Here is an 18,373-nt window from a genome sequence, read left to right as displayed (position 1 = left end):
ACTGATTGACTTTGATGGGGATTATAGATTGTATAACCATTCACTGTTTGTATTCTTTCATGATTTATGATAAATAGTTACGAGCCTAAATGACTCGCGGATGATTACTATTGACTTAATGAACTGAACTGTTGACCTCCCTAACTTGTGTTAATAATGAATGATATGATTTGATCTTTGATTATGAATCTGATTGGATACATGTTATTTGTTTCCTTTGTGATGCAGCACAGACTACTCAGTAAATATACCACTTTATGGTTAAAGGAATTCCTGCCTCAGTCTCATCCATTCCTCTGTCACCTGACACGTGACCACCTGTTCACCTTCACTGTCAGTCATCCTACCTGTCCAGCTACTCACACAGATTCCACTAATCTTTCAAAAATATTCCCTTTGTTTCCCACTGGTTGGTCAGTCTTGTGCAGTGGCAGTCTGGGGGGGTTGCAGAGGTACCAGTCTACCAGTCTGGATGAGTGCCAGCCAGCATTGGGCTGCTGAACACTGCAACCCTGGGTGACTGTGCTTTGGTCAAACCCTGCCGTCTCCTCTCCTGGGACTGACCATCCGTCTGGTGCCCCATGTCACTACCCAACTGCCCCATAGTTTCAAGGTCTGGGAACAACTCCAAAATGGAATAACTCAGTGTCAGCAAGTCACAGTTAGTTGCATGATTGTATGCCATGAATTACACTAAAGGTATATGAAAGAGAATACAGGCGAACGGACCAGTGATAAATCTGAAATAATGAAACAAAGCCCTATTCCCTACACTGTAAAAGAAAACTGTAAATTATATAGTCGTTTTGTTATTATTAACAGTAAAATACTCAAATGTTTTACTGCAGCATACTATAAATGATGGTGCATTGTGGGAAAGGTTTGTGGGCAGGGAAATAATTCCTGTATTTAGAATGGTACTGTAATTCCACCCCTCAGAATCCAGTTTTTACTGTATCTTTGGAGTGCCAAAAACCCTTTGACCACTATTGGGTGCATGGTATATTGTTGTTTCTGGCTCATTAACATATTCTGAGGTGTGCCTTGTAAGAGGCTATATTTGTTGCACCTTTGAGTGGAATGCTGTGCCAATTTAATTCCTATGTGGTTATAGTGCCTCATTAATTTGTGGAGGGGACAGATTGGAGTGGCAGCAAGTCTTGAACCTTAAATGGTTGAGGGTTTTGCTATGTCCTTTTGTTGTGTTTTGCCCTGTAGTTGCTGCCAGTTTGTAAGCCTTTGTTAAGACCTCTAGAAGTGCAAATATAAATATGTACCTTGCAGCCAACCTGCTTGCACCAACCCTTGAAATGTCAGTAAAATACTGTAAAATACAAACCCATCCCTTCAATGAATTTAATTAATCCATTCATTTAATTCATCCATCTATTTGGATTACGGTACAATGTACGTTCTTACAGTATAATACAGCCAATGTTATGGTATGGTACTGCATGTTATTACACAGTACTTGCTTTGATACCATATTTATATTACAATGGGTGTACTGTAATATGAAATAAATAATTTTACTTTCCACCGAGCTGCCTGTAAACTGTCAAATTTACAGTAACCCCTTTACAGGGTATATAGTGCACTAGAGTTGGCTATTGGGTGTGGATGATATAATACACTAATCTAAACATTATATAACATCGCAACACCTTATGGAACGGCGAGGACTGTGAAGCAAGACTAACATTGGCAAAGACACATGCACACACACGATAACATAAGCACAATACATACACATGGATTTAGTACTCTAGATAGGTGGTAGTGGTGGAGTAGGGGCCTAAGGTGTGTTGTGAAATCTGTGAATGTATTGTAATGTTTTTAAAATGGTATAAACTGCCTTAATTTTTCTGACCCCAAGGAAGAGTAGCTGCTGCTTTGGCAGCAGCTAACGGGGATCCATAATAAATACAAATACTGACAAAAGCACAATGCATTTTTTTTTTACCTTCACAGTATTAACGACCTTATCCATGGTACTTTACTAACAGTAGTATTTCCCTTACGGCAATTATCCTAACAACTATAGACTAGGTGAGCACACCCAATAAAACAAATTATCTAGGGATTCTTGAGACCGGGGGCTATGTGTGTCTGTTGTTAATTTGTTTTCTGTAAAATAACTTAACCATTAAAGAGTGCTCTGCTATTCTTGGGAAGCAGAATGACCTTTGCCTCCCTCCATGTCTTGTTCTTGGCTAAAATTGAAGGTGTGACAAACAGGAGTCACAATGTATTTCGCTACCAACCTTAGCAATTTACCATCCAGGTTTTGTGTTGTGTGTTATTTCATAGTTTGTCTTTAATATTATTCTACAATGTAGAAAATAGTAAAAATGAAGAAGAACCCTTGAATGAGTTGGTGTGTCCAAACATTTGACCGGTACAGTATGTCACAACAGGTGTAAATGAGTCATGACAGTGTTCTGACCATATTATGACAAGTTATATCATAATTATGGTTATCCCTGTGTCATAATGTGTTATGATGCTGGGTGTTAAGTAAAGTGTTACCAAAAATCTCAACTACACTGATAAAAACCCACCCTAGTTATATAATATATACATTAGAATTGTAAATAAACAAATCCAATGAAGATTATATGACTTATCAGTGAAGTCCCAATGAATATAGCAAGTGTCTCAATAGCAAAAATCATCAAAACACTTCAGTACTGAGAAATATAAGGCACTGGTGCCCTCCTGGAGCGAAATGAGATACAGGTCAAACTGCACTAGCAAACTCTTATCTGATTCTCCAATGGAAACCACAGCAAACTTCTGGAATGGAAGCCCAGCGAAGGATGATCTAGAAGAACGGTCACAGCACCACTGTAACAGTACTCTTCTTGCGTTGTGAACAATCATCGACAAAGAGTCCAGCATGTAGCACCAGTTATGGATATTATCTGATAGGAAACAGCATGAATAGCACATCATGCAATAGACACCACATATCATCATACTCTCTGCATACGTGCTGGTTTGGCAATGTTGACTGGGCCGATTCAATGGTTTCCAAAAAGAATTCAAGTTTACATGAAAATTACAATGCATCTGATAAGAAACAGCACGAATAGCATGTTATGCAATGCAGCAACCCAGATCATCATCTTACTCTCTGCACGAACTGTACAAAATATATGCAGTACAAAAATAGTGCCAGCACCAGGCTGTGGTGGTAAATAGACTGCTACGAAAAATATAGATAAACTATTGGTAAATAGTATGGTCTGCAGGTTATCATGAGGTATTCTAGCGCAGGTGAGCAAAAACTCTAGACTTCCTTAACGTTAGAGATAGCGCACTAGCTGTTGTTAACAAAGGGACACATACCCTTCCTCCTTCGACTTACCCGAGTTCGCTGTCCGGTCTTGAAGATGCGTAGAAAAACCAGCACGATATATATCCGTGTCCTCATTCAGCCACGACTCTGAAAAACATAGGATATTACCGTTTTCAGGTCCCGTTGACAGGATACCCTAGAACAGAGCTCATCTAGTTTGTTCTCCAGTGACTGCACGTACGCCAATATAACAGAAGGCAATGATGGACTACTTGCTCGACGACGTAGTCTAGTCAGGGTGCCGGCTCACTTGCCTGTCTTTTGCCGCCGCTTCCTCTTTCGAGTCCCGGGGATTAGGGTCTGGTATGGAGTATGCAGAATGTCCGGAGCAGAAAGAGAAGTAAAAAAAGTTGTCTAATTCAAGGTTAACAATCCCTGTTCTGATGTCCAGAAGCTGTTTCCAGTCATAGGAAATGATGGCAAAAACATTATGTACAAAAGAAAGTAAAGATCAGAGTGAAATATTAGCAGAATTGGTCAGGAGCCCGTAAGACGGCTGCTATCCACTGCAGTGCCATCATAGAAGAAGGTGGAACTGGAGGGGTTGGACAAATGTTTTTATTTATTTTATAATCTCATGTGTATGTGATGTAGCTGTTCTTACGAATAAGAGTGGAATCCAATGTGAGGAATATGTTTGTGTCATTCAAATTATTATTTTTAGTTTACAATAAAGAATACGGTTGAACTAGCTAGTATTGAGAATTTAAAGTAGAGAGAATTACCGGACTGAGAATGTGAATGAAAAGTGAATGAACCTTAGAAGATTACCTCATACTCAGACTGAATTCTCCCTCACAACACTTACATTGCCACATAGCCAGACCTATGCTGCCCCCTAGTCGACATAATAACAATTTTAATTTCAGAATGGACAACACAAGATTCCATAGCCATAACTTTTCCAACCAAAACCTAAAAGGGCAAACAGTTACAGTTTGACTTGGGTCTGATTGATTACCATCATAACTTTATAGCAGTTAAGATGCTTTCCTATGAAAGCCACCAGAGAATGGCAACCAGGGTCTGGTTGCGTTTGGCAGAATAACACACGCTAACCCGCAGGAGCGTGAGCCTGCCCTGGGCAACAGACTCCGTGTGTGTGTGTGTGTGTTTGTGCATGTACACAGACAGCGGAACAGACCAGCCCAACACTCCTGTGCCTCCACCGTCCCTCACGTCCCCTCTCCACACAGCGCTGATGTGTCCGCCTTGCTGCACAGAGAGGAAACGTACTCCGCTTGACAAGAAACATAAACACACTACTCCTCTAGCTGCAGAACTACTCGGCACCAACACCGAAAAGAAGCCAATGTAGTGAGAGTAGGGTTCAGATACACACACACATACAGTGCCTTGCGAAAGTATTCGGCCCCCTTGAACTTTGCGACCTTTTGCCACATTTCAGGCTTCAAACATAAAGATATAAAACTGTATTTTTTTGTGAAGAATCAACAACAAGTGGGACACAATCATGAAGTGGAACGACATTTATTGGATATTTCAAACTTTTTTAACAAATCAAAAACTGAAAAATTGGGCGTGCAAAATTATTCAGCCCCTTTACTTTCAGTGCAGCAAACTCTCTCCAGAAGTTCAGTGAGGATCTCTGAATGATCCAATGTTGACCTAAATGACTACTAATGATAAATACAATCCACCTGTGTGTAATCAAGTCTCCGTATAAATGCACCTGCACTGTGATAGTCTCAGAGGTCCGTTAAAAGCACAGAGAGCATCATGAAGAACAAGGAACACACCAGGCAGGTCCGAGATACTCTTGTGAAGAAGTTTAAAGCCGGATTTGGATACAAAAAGATTTCCCAAGCTTTAAACATCCCAAGGAGCACTGTGCAAGCGATAATATTGAAATGGAAGGAGTTTCAGACCACCGCAAATCTACCAAGACCTGGCCGTCCCTCTAAACTTTCAGCTCATACAAGGAGAAGACTGATCAGAGATGCAGACAAGAGGCCCATGATCACTCTGGATGAACTGCAGAGATCTACAGCTGAGGTGGGAGACTCTGTCCATAGGACAACAACCAGTTGTATATTGCACAAATCTGGCCTTTATGGAAGAGTGGCAAGAAGAAAGCCATTTCTTAAAGATATCCATAAAAAGTGTTGTTTAAAGTTTGCCACAAGCCACCTGGGAGACACACCAAACATGTGGAAGAAGGTGCTCTGGTCAGATGAAACCAAAATTGAACTTTTTGGCAACAATGCAAAACGTTATGTTTGGCGTAAAAGCAACACAGCTGAACACACCATCCCCACTGTCAAACATGGTGGTGGCAGCATCATGGTTTGGGCCTGCTTTTCTTCAGCAGGGACAGGGAAGATGGTTAAAATTGATGGGAAGATGGATGGAGCCAAATACAGGACCATTCTGGAAGAAAACCTGATGGAGTCTGCAAAAGACCTGAGACTGGGACGGAGATTTGTCTTCCAACAAGACAATGATCCAAAACATAAAGAAAAATCTACAATGGAATGGTTCAAAAATAAACATATCCCGGTGTTAGAATGGCCAAGTCAAAGTCCAGACCTGAATCCAATCGAGAATCTGTGGAAAGAACTGAAAACTGCTGTTCACAAATGCTCTCCATCCAACCTCACTGAGCTCGAGCTGTTTTGCAAGGAGGAATGGGAAAAAATGTCAGTCTCTCGATGTGCAAAACTGATAGACATACCCCAAGCGATTTACAGCTGTAATCGCAGCAAAAGGTGGCGCTACAAAGTATTAACTTAAAGGGGCTGAATAATTTTGCACGCCCAATTTTTCAGTTTTTGATTTGTTAAAAAAGTTTGAAATATCCAATAAATGTCGTTCCACTTCATGATTGTGTCCCACTTGTTGTTGATCCTTCACAAAAAAATACAGTTTTATATCTTTATGTTTGAAGCCTGAAATGTGGCAAAAGGTCGCAAAGTTCAAGGGGGCCGAATACTTTTGCAAGGCACTGTACGTTTACTTGCACATACACAACCCATCGTGGAAATTCTAACCAATAATGAGAAGAGTCAAGGTCAATCACTAATCAGGATATTACTTTATTCAAAACAATTAATTATTGCAATAATGAAGCTGGTCGACGACCCACCTGTAGGTGATTTGTTGAGAGCCCAACGAGCGGATTTGAGCCACAGCATTTCATAGCAAAGTGCTATAAATGTTCATGACAAATGTTCATGACAAACAACAGATGTATGGAATGGGTCACATGGTTAGGATTTAGGATTTGTATGAAAGATACTGCTGTAAAGACTGTTCTCATTGTGTAGAAACCAGGGTCTGGCCCCCAAAACCAAGTTATTCTCATTGTTATCCATACCGGAGCCATCTCCACCCCAGTACCTCCCGGTACTTCCCAGCACCTCCCGGCACACAAACACCAACTCATTCTATGGAATGTGGGCTCCGAGAGAGGACAAGACAAATAAATAAAGTTACTAGAGTTAAATCTCAGAAACTCCTCTCACTTCACACAGACACAATAGAGTTCTAAGAAGCCCATTTTGTTGCATAAAACAACCATTTGATGCAATAACAGTATTATCAACATAATCTTGTCATTTCTCCACGAAACACTCCCCCCCTTTCCCCTCCATCCTTCCCTGAAAAGGAATACCCAATAGTGATGTACCGAAAATTACATTTTTGGCCGATACCAATATCCAATATTTTCCTTGCCCCAAAAAACGATACCGATATTTAACATTTTTGCGGCCTTTTAAGCATTCTAGAACAGTTAAATAGTTGATACACACGGACGCAGCAGTCTAAGACACTGCATCTCAGTGCAAGAGGAGTCACTACAGTCCCTGGTTAGAATCCAGGCTGTATCACATCCGGCCGTGATTGGGAGCACAATTGGCCCAGCATCGTCTGGGTTTGGCCGGGGTAGCCCGTCATTGTAAATAAGAATTTGTTCTTAACTGACTTGCCTAGTTAAATAAAGATTACACACACAAATACAAACACACCCCACACTGACCAAAAATGTATTTCACTTACTTGCTGTGCAGTTTCATGGGTTCATTTGTTCAGTCGTTTCATTCTAAAGCAGGATTTCTCATATTATGGAACGCCGTTTGGTCTGTGAGTGTCAAAAAACATACACGACAAATAACACTATTTGACTTGCCTAGTCAAACATAGCAAAAAAAACAATCTGTTTCAGTAGCTATAGTTAGCTAGCTATCTAACTATATAGTTAGGTGTCATCATCTAAATAACCTTAAGAATAATGAAAATGACAGTTTCTTCTGGTCACTGTTTTCAGGCTGGTTGTATTGGTGCTAGCTAGGTACCAAGCTAAAGCTAGCTACCCCAGAACTTGCGGTCAAACAAACAATGCTTTATTACCAACGCGGTATTGTAAACACATCGTTCATGGCCGGTGTTCGCAGACTTTTTTGTACAGCTTTAACAGTGTTACTGGCTACTGATGGTAGTGGTGGCGCTTGGCTGGCACGTGCAAATTGAGACAACAATCTATAATATAATTGTTTTTTGACATGTCAAACAAAAGCTTATTTAACGCATCAAATAGTGTTACTTGACGTGTATCTTTTTTGACAAACAATGACCCAAATGGCATTCCATAGTACGTCGTTAAGCTAACAGCAGTGACGCTATTATTGTGTATGTCCAGTAGAGCAACATCTGAAAAATAGCATACTTGGTAGTGTGTACCGGTGCTCGACCAGTCAGCGAAAGCCAACATCACCCATGACAGAGAACGGTTGATTGTCAAGGGCAATGGATTCCATTGTCTTGGCGTTAATGGATTTCGCCTTTGAGTTGTCTTGCTGAAATGTTCTTACTCTTTCAAATGACTGCTCGACTTGTTGACTGCTCGATCCACACAGCAGACATTGTGGGCTAGGTATGAAATGCTGTGTTGCATGTGTAGCGCAACATTTTACGTGGCGTCATTATGTTATGTACCGAAGTTATATAGGTATGCACGTCAGCTTTGACATCGGTTTTGCACATCGGCGTTGAACTAGACATCAGGCAGATAATGATGTTGGCATTTTTAGCTAATATCTTCTGATTCCGATATGTTCACCGAAATATCGTACATCCCTAATACCCAATACCCTTATTTCTCCAGCTGTATGCCCAGCTCAGGTTACTACAGAGTTCATGAGAGGCCATTTCCTTCATAATCATCCATGTCCTCCCCTCCTCTAATTTCCCCAAGGACCGTGGAAATGAGCTCTGGGGGTTTTCCTCTCTACCAGGAGCATCTGAGGCATCTCTGTTACCTAGTCCGCATCCCAAATGGCACCCTATTCACTACACAATTCATTACTTTTGACCAGGGCCCATATGGCTCAACTGTTTGTTATTAATTAACTTTATAGTGCTTAATGGGATATCTCTGTTGTGTTGTTTACGCAACTAAACGTGCATGCATGCACGCACACAGTAAAAGTGAGTCTGTGTACTCTGTGTGTATGAGAGAGAGAGAGCGTATTTGGGTCTGGCAGTGATGTGTAGCTCAGTAAGTGAGTTATAAATAAATGTTTATTTACAATGACGGCCTACACCACAATCACATGAAGAATATGAAACACTCAAAACAACATATTACACTGCAAACCTACCATTCAGTAACAGTAAAGACAAGACAATAAAGGTATAGCGTCTCCTTTTTTGTCTGGTTCACTTTGCTCTTTTCCAATCCAAGAGCCTATAGTCTGCTCTTTTCTGTCTGTATATTCTTGTTAGCTACTGTGTCAACTCCACACACAGACTATTCTCAGGGGATTAACACTGTAGAAGAGCCCTATACTGGAGCCAGAGACTATATGCTACAGTAATTGACGGAGGCAGTACCACACTCCCACTATAATGTCCCCATTGATTCCCGGGGCTTTTGTAAATAACGGTCTCCACCGCAGTATGCAGGCGTGGCAGCCACAAAAGAGCCGTTTTAAAGACGGCACAAGCAATTTAAAGATTATTCTGTCCACAAGTCATTACAGGGAGTTGATAACAGTGTGTCATCACATGGTAATGTTCCAGAAATTCTGTTGCTTGCTCCCCTATGCTTTGCCATTATTTTTTCCTCAATCCCCCCCCCCCCCCCTTCTCCCAAGCAAGTCTTGAAGGAGGGTAGTGTATTGCTGTGGTAAGGTGAGGCTATGGTTCACCGAGCACGGTGACATTCTGAATCTAAATGGCATCAGATAAGATTGAGGCATGAATAGCTCCAACATAAACATCACCTGCAGCCCCCAGCCCTGCCAACCACCGGCCTGGCCCCACAGCCAACCAGAGTAGAGGAATAAAGGGGGCAGTTGTGGGTCAGCCAATAAGAGGTGGAGAAAAGTCTCCGTTTTGACCAATCCAGAAGTGGAGAGCAGTGCAGGTGTATCAGATCAGGGCTGGTTTCCTGCCATGCCAGAAGATATCCCCAGATGTGGTTAAGGGAGGAGTGTGAGAAACGGATATGACCATGCCACATGTATCCGGTTCCCTGTAGTGGCCTAGGAGGAAAGTAAGGAAATGTTGTTAATAGAGTAGACAAAACTAAGCACAGGAGAATAATCATCTTGATTTATGATGCGTGTATGGAGGTGGATGTTCAAAAAAAAACAAAGGGGGAGAGAAAGGGTTGTAAAAATGTTAAATAGCAGGGGTGACGATAGAACAATTACACCCCGTGCTGTGGAAGGAAAGATGACTAAAAAAAAGCAAGAAATATAAATGATTCATTTTTCTGCAGGAGGAGCAGGCTTAGACCTGCCTTACGTAGATAACGCTATCTGTCAACACCAGTAGTGAGAGAATCTCCTCCTACGAGAGGGTCCAACTATATTTTACTGCAGCCCTGAGTATGCCTCAGTTGCACAGTGCTATATGCTTTCGCAAGCCACCTCCTAAGGGGGCCTATTGGATCGATCACCACTTGTATGGAGGATTGAACATGCTTTAACGCTAGGCTATCATAAATGTTTGTTTTCATTTATCTGACTTTCATTTATCTATATGTCCAGCCCTTATATTTAGCCTCACAAAGAAGTGTTTTTACAATTTTCTTTTCAGGACATCAAGGGCTTCAAGTAGACCACAAAACAATTTGACAAACAGTTGCATACATTTGAGTTTTAGTGACAATTGAGGTCTTCCAAAGCAATTGTTTCAAAGCAACATCATACAAATAAATGTATATGAACGCTGTAAGTACAGAGATTGTCTGCTCAGTGAGAAATATTAATATGCAACTAGTCCGTGACAACCGTGTGGAATTTGTGAAAGCAACTATGAGCTTATTACAGTATTATATAAAATATGTCCTTGGATTTCCTATAATCTTCTATGTAGACAAACCCCTTACCTTTTAACAAGTTGCATAGCTTGTGAGCGTCATAGAGCAAAGCATGTTACATGTGTGTCTGTGAGTCTCAGCTTTTCATAGACAGCTTTTAATAGTTTGTAACTCAAGCCATTCGGACTCTACCGATGTTTTTGTAAAAAGACCAGGCCCCGGGCCCCTTCGGGATCTGCCATTGTCTCACAAACACAGCTCTTGCTCAGCCCCCATTAATCACACAGAATAATGTTTGGTACCAACATATGCAGGATAAATAGACAAATCCAATGGTACAACCCTGAAACAAAAGTGGTTCAAGTCCAAATCACGCCGGTGTCGCAGTGGGACTCATTGGGTAAATTATCTTTGTAACAATGTAATCACCATGGTGTCATGACTTTACTGTCATTAATCTGATGACTGCTATTTATTTAACTAGGTTTAATTGTTACCCGATTAAATTAATCATGTAGCAGTGAACTCATTAGGATTTGGGGCACCACGGAAGAAGTTGTTATATCTCCCAAAATAAACTCTATAAGGTCTATAACATCCATAAAACAGTCAACATATTAATCATAACCTCTTATCATATCATCATTCTAAACAGTCAAACTTCTTGGATCTGCAAAAAAATCCAGCCTTACTCGTGATTCAGTACTACACAAAATGGTTTAACTTCTTGGTGACAGGGGGGCAGTATTGAGTAGCTTGGATGAATAAGGTGCCCAGAGTAAACTGCCTGCTACTCTGTCCCAGATGCTAAAATATGCATATTATTATTAGTATTGGATAGAAAACACTCTGAAGTTTCTAAAACTGTTTGAATGTTGTCTGTGAGTATAACAGAACTCATATGGCAGGTAAAAACCAGAGAAAAATCCAACGAGGAAGTGGGAAATCTGAGGCTTGTAGTTAAAAAAAAAAACTCAGCCCCTATTGTAGATACAGTGGGATATTGGTTATGTTGCACTTCCTAAGGCTTCCACTAGATGTCAACAGTCTTTAGAACTTTGTTTGAGGATTCTACTGTGAAGGGGGGCCGGATGAGAGAGGAATGAGTCAAGTGTCTGGTAGATTGCCACAGGCTCTGAGGCGCGGTCACGAGAGAGTTAGCTCTCATTCCATAGCTTTTCTACAGACATAGGAATTCTCCGGTTGGAACATTATTGAAGATTTATGATAAAAACATCCTAAAGATTGATTCTATATTTAGTTTGACAAGTTTCTACGGGCTGTAGTGGAACATTTTGAACTTTTCGTCCGACGTTCGGCTGGACCTGAAAGCGCTTTTGGATTTGTTTATCAAACGCCCTAACAAAAGAAGCTATATGGACATTATCGAAAAAAACAAACATTTATTATTGTGGAACAGCGATTCCTGGGAGTGCATTCTGATGAAGATCATCAAAGGTAAGTGAATATTTATAATGCTATTTATGACTACTGTTGACTACCCAATATGGCGGATATCTTTTTGGCTGCTTTGTTGTCTGAAAGCTGTACTCAGATTATTGCATGGTTTGCTTTTTCCGTAAAGTTTTTTTTAAATCTGACACAGCGGTTGTATTAAGGAGAAGTTTCTCTCTAATTCCATGTATAACAGTTGTATTTTGATCAACATTTATAATGAGTATTTCTGTAAATAGATGTGGCTCTCTGCTCAATCACCGCATGGTTTGGAACTACTGAACGTAAAGCGCCAATGTAAAATGAGATTTTTTTTATATAAATATGCACTTTATCGAACAAAACATACATGTATTGTGTAACATGAAGTCCTATGAGTGTCATCTGATGAAGATCATCAAAGGTTAGTGATTCATTTTCTCTATTTGTGCATTTTGTGACTGCTTTTCTGTGAGTTGGTGGTGACCAAACATAATCATTTGTAGTGCTTTCGCTGTAAAGCATTTTTGAAATCAGACACTGTGGCTGGATTAACGAGAATCTTATCTTTAAAATGGTGTAAAATACTTGTATGCTTAAGGAATTTTAATTATGAGATTTCTGTTGTTTTGAAATTGTCGCCCTGCACTTTCACTGGCTGTTGGCGAGGTGGGACGCTACCATCCCACATATCCCAGAGGTTAATTATTTATTTACTAGTTAACTAAATAATAACACAGAATAAACATACACCTAATACATAAAGAAAAGTCCCTAGCGGACTAACATGACTGCTTGTTTACCAAAAGTGGGAGGAAGAGTGAAAGAGACTTATCGTTGATACATTTGGAAACTACTCTCACAGTAATCATTTACTTTGCACATGAACCACGGCCCATTTGGAGTAAGAAATCATGAATGTATTTACGTGTGAATGCCTTCGTCTATCCCTGTCAAAACCAAATCTTCTTGGAAAGGGGTTTGGTTGGGTCTCCTCACGTGTAAGGCTCTGATTGTCCACAAGAGGTCACAATAACCTCCTTCTTAGTTGTCCGGTGTCCATTGGGGTGTTTCCTCAGAACTTCATAGCCGTACAAGTGATTGTCTGAGAGGCGAGAATCATTGGTACGGCAACGTACTTTATAGCCATTTCGTCCTGGTCTGGTAGGTGAGTTCATTTTCTTCACCTCGTGTTGAGGTTCAAAGTTCCAACCATTTCAGACATGTAGTGACCGTTCCACGCTTTTCTGGTCTAATGTTCACTTTGTTACCAAGGCTTTTTATGCACTCTGGCCAAAGCGGACGGCTCCGTCCGTCTGACATGCTCTCCGACCTTACTCGGGGCGTGGCTACTTACTTATGCAGAGTTCATAGGAGATAGATTCTCTTATCAAAATCAAAAAACTCCCTAGAAAGGCCAAAACCTAGGAAGAAACCTAGAGAGGAACCAGGCTGTGGGGTGGCCAGTCCTCTTCTGGCTGTGCCGGGTGGAGATTATAACAGAACATGGCCAAGATGTTCAAATGTTCATAAATGACCAGCATGGTCAAATAATAATAATCACAGGCAGAACAGTTGAAACTGGAGCAGCAGCACGGCCAGGTGGACAGCACGGAGTCATCATGCAAGGTAGTCCTGAGGCATGGTCCTAGGGCTCAGGTCCTCCGAGACAGAGAAAGAAAGAGAGAATTAGAGAGAACACACTTAAATTCACACAGGACACCGGACAGGATAGGATAGGATAGCCCCCCGACACAAACTACGGCATTATAAATACTGGAGGCTGAGACAGGAGGGGTCAGGAGACACTATGGCTCCATCCGATGATACCCCCGGACAGGGCCAAACAGGAAGGATATAACCCCACCCACTTTGCCAAAGCAAAACCCCACACCACTAGAGGGATATCTTCAACCACCAACTTACCATCCTGAGACAAGGCCGAGTATAGCCCACAAAGACCTCCGCCATGGCTCAACCCAAGGGGGGGGGGGGGGGGGGGGGGGGGGGGGCGCCAGCCCAGACAGGAAGATCACAGTAGTGACTCATGAGTCTTCAGTAAAGACTTAAAGGTCGAGACCGAGTCTGCGTCTCTCTCATGTTTAGGCAGACCCATAAAATTGAGCTCTATAGGAGAAAGCCCTGCCTCCAGCTGTTTGCTTAGAAATTCTAGGGACAATTAGGAGGCCTGCGTCTTGTGACCGTAGCGTACGTGTAGGTATGTACGGCAAGACCAAATCGGAAAGATAGGTAGGAGCAAGCCCATGTAATGCTTTGTAGGTTAGCAGTAAAACCTTGAAATCAGTCCTTGCCTTGACAGGAAGCCAGTGTAGGGAGGCTAGCACTGGAGTAATATCACATTCTTAAAATCACATTCCTATCTTAAGAAAAATACTTTCATATTTTTTTCAAATTATATGAACAATGTATTGGATGGAAACTTGATAGATAAAGGGGATATACTTTCCAAGTTACAGTATTTAGTCTATACAGTTTTTAACCTCTCTGGGATATGTGAAAATGCAGAGCGCCAAATTCAAATAAATTACTATAAAAATCAAACTTTCATGAAATCACACATGCAAGATAGCAAATTAAAGCTACACGTTGTGAATCCAGCCAACATGTCAGATTTCAAAAAGGCTTTTCGGCAAACGCTATTATCTGAGGATAGCACCATAGTAAACAAAGAGAGAGAAGCATATTTCAACCCTGCAGACACAACACAAAACGCAAAAATATAAATATAAATCATGCCTTACCTTTGATGAGCATCTTTTTTTGGCACTCCAATATGTCCCGTAAACATCACAAATGGTCCTTTTGTTCGATTAATTCCGTTGATATATATCCAAAATGTCAATTTATTTAGAGCGTTTGATCCAGCAAAACACTGGTTCCAACTTGCGCAACGTGACTACAAAATATCTCAAAAGTTACCTGTAAACTTTGCCAAAAGATTTCAAACTACTTTTGAAATGCAACTTTAGGTATTTTTTACATAAAGAATCGATACAATTGAAGACGGGATGATCTATGTTCAATACAGAAGGAAAACAAACTGTAGCTAGCTTTCTGGTCACGCGCCTCTAACAGTACACTTCAAGTTACCCTCGTTCAAGATGGCCGTAAGTCTTCATTACACAAAGGAAAAACCTCAACCAATTCCTGAAGACTATTGACATCCAGTGGAAGCGATATGAACTGCAAGAAGGTCCCTTAGAAATCTGAATTCCCAATGAAGACCATTGAAAATAGTGACATAAAAAAAAAAAAAAAAAAAAAAAAAAATCTGAATGGTTTGTCCTCTGTGTTTCGCCTGCTAAATAAGTTCTGTTATACTCACAGACATGATTCAAACAGTTTTAGAAACTTCAGAGTTTTGTCTGTCCAAATCTACTAATAATATGCATATCTTATCTTCTCTTCTGGGGATGAGTAGCAGGCAGTTGAATTTGGACACGCATTTCATCCAAAATTCCGAATGCTGTCCTCTATCCTAGAGAAGTTAATGACATCACAAAATGAGTTCCCCACTGACCATTCCCCACATTATGTTAGAAATATTGTTCCGGTATTCACTTTTTGGATGTTAGAGTTTTGGGCGGGAGACAAAGAACAATCCTTTAGACAATACTGGAGGGAAAAGAGAGAGTTCTCTCCTGCTTAATTTAAAACGGAGTGTGAGCTGTCAACCCGGCAGTTCCCTCCTCACCCTCCCCCCTTTTGCGGGTGGGAGAGGGTCTGGTTATTGTCAACCATTGCCAAGCTGATCTGAGCAATGTTATCCTCACAGGACAGCCATGACAATGGTCATAGAAGACCATGGTCATGATTGAGCGAGTATTGAATAAATACTGTAAATACACGATGCAACAGTGTCTGGAACAATGACTATATATAGCTAAGCAAATTAGCTAAGCAAATTAGACCTGAACTGTTGGATCTGCTAGCCTTTGTAGAAAGGCAGAGGCATGAAGAGTTGAAAGAGGAGAGAAGGAAGAGAGGAAGGGAGTGATGTACGTTCTTTCAATCTCTGGAACTAAACAAGTCTTCCAGGAAACCAACTAAGAAAAACACAAAACCAATTCAATGTGTTGTGTGGTGCAGAAGCAAGTATTGGCTCTATGCTTTAGAGATGAGGAAGAGTGAGAGAAGGGGAGAGAAAGCAAGAAAGAAAGCGATAGAGTGAGATAAAGCGACAAAGTAAGAAGGGCCACATCCAGGGTGGTAGATGGATCTGAGCAGTTCTGAGAAACGGCGGATGGGAGAGTGTACCGGGGATGTCAGGGTGAATACAGGACCAATCTGGCTGGCTTGAGTTACAGAAGAACAGTGGGGAGAATAGGTTAGCCGTGGCTCAGGCCCAGCCCTGTTAGGCCCTACAGCATACTGATGTTCCAGGGGTGCGTCCAAAATGATACCATATTCCCAACATAGTGCCCTATTTTTGACCAGAGCTCTATGGGCCCTGGTCAAAAGTAGTGCACTATAGGGAATAGGTTGCCATTTGGGACTAAGCCCTGGTCTAACGGATGGGACCCATACCCAGCCACATTCTTTAAAGCACTAAACAGCAGCACACAATCAGGCTGTTTGTGTGGCCCAAAGACTGTTTTTCCTCTTTCTTTGTTCCATTTCACAGTAAAGAGAAGTAACAGAATGCACATGACTGAATACACTGAGGTGAGAGAGAGCTAGAGAGAAGGCAACAGCACAAACTTGACATTGGATTGGATGCAACAACTCAGCACTTGCCAGGAAAGAGGAACAAAAATGGGGGTCGATCAACCACAGCTAGGCCACTTAAACCCCCTTACACCTCGATCGCACCGACAGCGTCATTGCATTTTGGTACACCAGTAGCATTTCCAATGGAATGTTGCGTTTGCCTTGCAGCATTGCGATGCAGAGGCAGTTGCAGTGCGTTCTGTGTGGTGCATTCATTGGATTTATCAAATTTACGTGTCAAACTGTATGCGTAGATGGCTTGACAGAAATGGTAGCAGAAGGTGAATTGAACTTTTGTTGCACACATATCCAGATGATGCTTCGTACCAGTTTGGGCAATGACTTTGTAGGTGTGATCAAGGAATTAGTCAGTGCGTCAATCTAAGTAACATTAAAAAAAATCTTATTTATTTAATCTTTATTTATCTTATTTATTTATTCTGTCAATTTATTCTGGGCTGCGTCTCAATCCACTTCATCCGCTTATGTCACCCTCCAGAATCTGGGGTGGAAAGAGCTACAGAGCCGTCTGTCGAAACCAGGAGACATCCCAAAAATTGGTCTACCCACAAAAACATCTGCAGCATCCAAACGGTTTGGCCTACTAACTACTATGAAAAAGGGAGAAAAGGGAGAATCTTCTCTCTTTTGCTCTACAACCCCCACAACTGTCATGGGACTCAGCTAAATGTAACCCCATACAAATGAATGTTATTTTTGTTGGCACGAAACTAAGGGGTTAAATGTGTGTAACAAAAAAAATATATATTTCCTGATCGCCTAGGTATTTCTTTTTTTTTTTTTTTAGTTAATTAACCTTTAACTAGGCAAGTCCATTAAGAACAAATTCTTATTTATAATGATGTCCTACCAAAAGGCAAAAGATATGACATACACTCAAAACCTTATTCCTTTTTTGCCAATTATGAATGAATGTGTTATTCGATACATTTCTATGAGCTAGTTAAGGCCAAATAAAACATTTTATCCAATAACCTAAATATATTTTTTTATACATAAAGGGGTCCTAAAAATCCAAAATCAAATACCTAAACGATCCATGGTATTTTATTTATTTTATTTCACCTTTATTTAACCAGGTAGGCTAGTTGAGAACAAGTTCTCATTTGCAACTGCGACCTGGCCAAGATAAAGCGCAGCAATTCGACACATACAACAGAGTTACACATGGAATAAACAAAACATACAGTCAATAATACAGTAGAACAAAAGAAAACAAAAAGTCTATATACAGTGAGTGCAAATGAGGTAAGTTAAGGAAATAAATAGGCCATGGTGGCAAAGTAATTACAATATAGCAATTAAACACTGGAATGGTAGATCGGCAGAAGATGAATGTGCAGGTAGAGATACTGGGGTGCAAAGGAGCAAAAATAAATAAATAAATACCAGTATGGGGATGAGGTAGGTAGATAGATGGGCTGTCTACAGATAGGCTAAGTACAGGTGCAGTGACCTGTAAACTGCTCTGACAGCTGGTGCTTAAAGCTAGTGAGGGAGATATGGGTCTCAAGCTTCAGTGATTTTTGCAATTCGTT

General features: G+C 40.9%; 1 long non-coding RNA gene across 1 annotated transcript; it reads right to left on the bottom strand.

Annotated features, from left to right (window-relative positions):
• Window positions 1-1,346: 1,346 nt before the first annotated feature.
• Window positions 1,347-3,454, bottom strand: LOC110525578. Its single transcript, XR_005052202.1, has 2 exons — window positions 3,371-3,454; window positions 1,347-2,924 (listed from the first exon to the last, which is right to left on the bottom strand). It is a non-coding gene; the product is annotated as an uncharacterized LOC110525578 (long non-coding RNA).
• Between the last annotated feature and the right edge of the window lie 14,919 nt (window positions 3,455-18,373).

Source organism: Oncorhynchus mykiss, chromosome 1 (assembly GCF_013265735.2).
Source record: "Oncorhynchus mykiss isolate Arlee chromosome 1, USDA_OmykA_1.1, whole genome shotgun sequence".
Classification (NCBI taxonomy): Eukaryota; Metazoa; Chordata; class Actinopteri; order Salmoniformes; family Salmonidae; genus Oncorhynchus; species Oncorhynchus mykiss.
This window is presented reverse-complemented; position numbering and strand designations above follow the sequence as displayed.